This window comes from Trachypithecus francoisi, unplaced genomic scaffold (assembly GCF_009764315.1).
Source record: "Trachypithecus francoisi isolate TF-2019V2 unplaced genomic scaffold, Tfra_2.0 Lachesis_group6, whole genome shotgun sequence".
Lineage (NCBI taxonomy): Eukaryota > Metazoa > Chordata > Mammalia > Primates > Cercopithecidae > Trachypithecus > Trachypithecus francoisi.
This window is the reverse complement of record NW_022681471.1, coordinates 26,173,207-26,178,946: the sequence shown is the minus strand read 5'-3', so window position 1 is coordinate 26,178,946 and position 5,740 is coordinate 26,173,207.

Below are 5,740 nucleotides of genomic sequence, written 5' to 3'. Positions count from 1 at the left end.
CTCCTTGCAGAGGTCCTTCATATCCCTTGTAAGTTGGATTCCTAGGTATTTTATTCTCTTTGAAGCTATTGTGAGTGGGAGTTCATTCATGATTTGGTTCTCTGTTTGTCTGTTACTGGTGTATAAGAATGTTTGTGATATTTGCACATTGATTTTGTATCCTGAGACCTTGTTGAAGTTGCTTATCAGCTTAAGGAGATTTTGGGGTGAGATCATGGGGTTTTCTAAATATACAATCACGTCATCTGCAAACAGGGACAATTTTCCTAACTAAATACGCTTTATTTCTTTCTCTTGCCTGATTGCCCTAGCCAGAACTTCCAACACTATGTTGAATAGGAGTGGTGAGAGAGGGCATCCCTGTCTTGTGCCAGTTTTCAAAGCAAATGCTTCCAGTTTTAGTATGATATTGGCCGTGGGTTTGTCATAAATAGCTCTTATTATTTTGAGATACGTTCCGTCAATACTGAATTTATTGAGAGTTCTTAGCTTGAAGGGCTGTTGAATTTTGTCAAAGGCTTTTCTGCATCTATTGAGATAATCATGTGGTTTTGTCTTTGGTTCTGTTTATATGCTGGATTACGTTTATTGATTTGCATATGTTGAACCAGCCTTGCATAGCAGAGATGAAGCCCACTTGATCATGGTGGATAAGCTTTTTGATGTACTGCTGGATTTGGTTTGCCAGTGTTTTATTGAGGATTTTTGCATCGATATTCATCAGGGATATTGGTCTAAAATTCTCTTTTTTTGTAGTGTCTCTGCCAGGCTTTGATATCAGGATGATGTTGGCCTCATAAAATGAATTAGGGAGGATTCTCTCTTTTTCTATTGATTGGAATAGTTTCAGAGGAAATGGTACCAGCTCCTCCTTGTACCTCTGGTAAAATTCAGCTGTGAATCCATCTGGTCCTGGACTTTTTTTGGTTGGTAGGCTATTAATTATTGCCTCAATTTCAGAGTCTGCTATTGGTCTTCAGGGATTCAGCTTCTTCCTGGTTTAGTCTTGGGAGAGTATAAGTGTCCAGGAAATTATCCATTTCTTCTAGTTTTTCTAGTTTATTTGCATAGAGGTGTTTATAGTATTCTCTAATGGTAGTTTGTATTTCTGTGGGGTCAGTGGTGATATCCCCTTTATCGTTTTTTATTGCATCTATTTGATTCTTCTCTCTTTTCTTCTTTATTAGTCTTGCTAGCAGTCTATGAATTTTGTTGATCTTTTCAAAAAACCAGCTCCTGGATTCATTGATTTTTTGAAGGGTTTTTTGTGTTTCTATCTCCTTCAGTTCTGCTCTGATCTTAGTTATTTCTTGCCTTCTGCTAGCTTTTGAATGTGTTTGATCTTGCTTCTGTAGTTCTTTTAATTGTGATGCTAGGGTGTCAATTTTAGATCTTTCCAGCTTTCTCTTGAGGGTATTTAGTGCTATAAATTTCCCTCTACACACTGTTTTAAATGTGTCCCAGAGATTCTGGTATGTTGTATCTTTGTTCTCATTGGTTTCAAAGAACATCTTTATTTCTGCCTTCATTTCGTTATGTACCCAGTAGTCATTCAGGAGCAGGTTGTTCAGTTTCCATGTAATTGAGTGGTTTTGATTGAGTTTCTTGGTCCTGGGTTGTAGTTTGATTGCACTCTGTTCTGAGAGAGTTTGTTATAATTTCTGTCCTTTTACATTTGCTGAGGAGTGCTTTACTTTCAACTATGTAGTCAATTTTGGAAAAATGGAAAAAGTGCAATGTCGTGCTGAGAAGAATGTATATTCTGTTGATTTGGGGTAGAGAGCTCTGTAGATGTCTATTAGGTCTACTTGGTGCAGAGTTGAGTTCAATTCCTGGATATCCTTGTTAACTTTCTGTCTCGTTGATCTGTCTAATGTTGACAGTGGGGTGTTGAAGTCTCCCATTATTATTGAATGGTAGTCTAAGTCTCTTTATAAGTCTCTAAGGAGTTGCTTTATGAATCTGGATGCTCCTGTATTGGGTGTGTATATATTTAAGATAGTTAGCTCTTCCTGTTGAATTGATCCGTTTACCATTATGTAATGACCATCTTTGTCTCTTTTGATCTTTGATGGTTTAAAGTCTGTTTTATCAGAGACTAGGATTGCAACCCCTGCTTTTTTTTGTTCTTCATTTGCTTGGTAGATCTTCCTCCATCCCTTTATTCTGAGCCTATGTGTGTATCTGCATGTGAGATGGGTCTCCTGAATACAGCAAACTGATGGGTCTTCACTCTTTATCTAATATGCCAGTCTGTGTCTTTCAATTGGATCATTTAATCCATTTGCATTTAAGGTTAATATTGTTATGTGTGAACTTGATCCTGTCATTGTGATATTAGCTGGTTATTTTGCTCATTAGTTGATGCAGTTTCTTCCTAGCATCGACGGTCTTTACATTTTGGCATGTTTTTGCAATGGCTGGTACCAGTTGTTCCTTTCCATGTTTAGTGCTTCCTTCAGGGTCTCTTGTAGGGCAGGCCTGGTGGTGACAAAATCTCTAAGTATTTGCTTGTCTGTAAAGGATTTTATTTCTCCTTCACTTATGAAACTTAGTTTGGCTGGATATGAAATTTTGGGTTGAAAGTGCTTTTCTTTAAGAATGTTGAATATTGGCCCCCACTCTCTTCTGGCTTGTAGAGTTTCTGCCGAGAGATCTGCTGTTAGTCTGATGGGCTTCCCTTTGTTGGTAACCTGACCTTTCTCTCTGGCTGCCCTTAAGATTTTTTCCTTCATTTCAACTTTGGTGAATCTGACAAGTATGTGTCTTGGACTTGCTCTTCTCGAGGAGTATCTTTGTGGTGTTCTTTGTATTTCCTGAATTTGAATGTTGGCCTGCCTTACTAGGTTGGGGAAGTTCTCTTGGATGATATCCTGAAGAGTGTTTTCCAACTTAGTTCCATTTTCCCCCTCACTTTCAGGCACACCAGTCAGACGTAGATTTGGTCTTTTCACATAATCCCATATTTCTTGGAGGCTCTGTTCATTTCTTTTCCTCTTTTTTCTCTAGACTTCTCTTCTCACTTCATTTCGTTCATCTGATCTTCAATCATTGATACTCTTTCTTCAGTTGATCAAGTCGGTTACCGAGAAGCTTGTGCATTTGTCACGTAATTCTCGTGTCATGGTTTTCATCTCTATCAGTTTGTTTATGGCCTTCTCTGCGTTGATTATTCTAGTTATCCATTCCTCCATTCTTTTTTCAAGATTTTTAGTTTCTTTGCACCAGGTATGTAGTTCCTCCTTTAGCTCTGAGAAGTTTGATCAACCGAAGCCTTCTTCTCTCAACTCATCAAAGTCATTCTCCATCCAGCTTTGATCGGTTGCTGGCAATGAGCTGCGTTCCTTTGGAGGGGAGATGCACTCTGATTTTTTGAATTTCCAGCTTTTCTGCCCTGCTTTTTCCCCATCTTTGTGGTTTTATCTGCCTTTGGTCTTTGATGATGGTGATGTACTGATGGGGTTTTGGTGTGGGTGTCCTTTCTGTTTGTTAGTTTTCCTTCTAACAGTTAGGACCCTCAGTTGCAAGTCTGTTGGAGTTTGCTTGAGGTCCACTCCAGACCCTGTTTGCCTGGGTATCAGCAGCAGAGACTGCAGAAGATAGAATATTGCTGAACAGCAAGTGTTGCTGTCTGATTCTTGCTCTGGAAACTTCGTCTCAGAGGTGTGCCCAGCCGTGTGAGGTGTGAGGTGTCAGTCTGCACCTAGTGGGGGATGTCTCCCAGTTAGGTTACTCAAGGGTCAGGGACCCACTTGAGCATACAGTCTGTCCATTCTCAGATCTCAACCTCCATGCTGGGAGACCCACTGCTCTTTTCAAAGCTGTCAGACAGGGTCATTTACATCTGCAGAGGTTTCTGCTGCTTTTTGTTTAGCTATGCCCTGTCTCCAGAGGTGGAGTCTACAGAGGAAGGCAGGCATCCTTGAGCTGTGGTGGGCTCCAACCAATTTGAGCTTCCTGGCAGCTTTGTTTATATACTTAAGCCTCAGTAATGGCAGGTGCCCCTGCCCCAGCCTCGCTACCACCTTGCAGTTAGATCTCAGACTGCTGTGCTAGCAATGAGGGAGGCTCCGTGGGCATGGTACCCTCTGGGCCAGGTGTGGGATATAATCTCCTGATGTGCCATTTACTAAGACCCTTAATAAAGTGCAGTATTAGGGTGGGAGTGACCCGATTTTCCAGGTGTTGTGTGTCTCAGTTTCCCTTGGCTAGGAAAAGGGATTCCCTTCCCCCTTGTGCTTCCCAGGTGAGGCGATGCCTCGCCCTGCTTCAGCTCTCGCTGGTTGGGCTGCACCAGCTGACCAGCACTGATGGTCCGGCACTCCCCAGTGAGATGAACCCAGTACCTCAGTTGAAAATGCAGAAATCACCTGTCTTCTGTGTCGCTCGTGCTGGGAGCTGGAGGCTGGAGCTGTTCGTATTCGGCCATCTTGCTCCTCCCCTCTGGGAATTTTCTTTTAATCTGTGGACACTAACACAAACATCATTGTTGCAGATTAAGCAATACTGTGCATTTGGGGGAAGAGTTCAGTCTTGGGTGAAAGGGTACAGTGGCAATGAATCAGGAGCTTGAAAATGACCCACCCTGCTGCCAGCACTGCTACAGAATATCTTGGTGGAGAGCCCAGATCCCTTCCAGTAAGCTGCTTAATGTGTTTGCTTCCATTTTTTATTTGGTCACCAATTTATTAAGTGGTTAACCTTGGACTGCATTTATCAAGCATTTAATTAATTACGGCTAGTTTGAAATACCTTTTGAAACCTTACTAATTTCAATACACCAGGCTGGCACATTTTTAAGAATCCAGCAATGGCTAAAATACTAAATCATCTTCACTAAGATGCAATAGCTGCCAGAAAAGCACTAATCAAGAGCTAATTGTTACGATGAAAGGGTAAAAGCAATACAACATATTTTCTTTCCCCACAGTCTGAAAGGAGGAAGGTGGTGATAATTACAGTTTTATGTAAGTTCAGGGCTAGAAAGCCTCCAAGCGACTGTTTAATCTATTCTCTTTATTGTAAAATGGGAAAACTGAAACACGGTACACTAAGTTAGTAGCAAAGTCAGGATTAGATTCTAGTATATAACTATCCCCTATTTCCAGAATGACTTTTATTATGGAAAATTATTTTACTTTATTTCACTACTCACCCATTCTATACTTCTATAGAGAATACTAGGGAGAGTTTGTGATGGTGCTAAATAGCATTGTGCATGTCATAAAAAAACTGCTGACCCACATTGTCATTTATCCTGTATCATGTTGGTGCAGAAACCCAGGGAATGGTTTCAAAAGTCCAATTCCAAAACCATTTCTTTCTCCTAAAATGAGAAGTACTCATTTTTCTAATTGTCTTTACTTATCTACCACAGGTGCATTATTGACATAATATTAATGAGGTTTAGTGCTTCCATAAACTCATGTCCTGATGTTCAATGCCAAATATAATACTTTTTGCCTAAACCACTGTGTGTAATTCAATGGCTACAGGCATCACTGTGGCCTGATATTCCAGATGTCAATAATGAAAAATTAAATTAAAAAGGGGGTCAGATGCGAAGTAACCCTGCACTAGGCAACAATAACAAGCACATCAGTGGTACTCAAATTGTACTGTATGTAAAACCACCTGGAAAAAAATGCTAAAAATAAACTGAATGCAGATAGGGGTAGTAGTGTTCCTAAATTAGCTATGTGTGAATATGACTGAATTATAAGATATAATTATCTGAGAT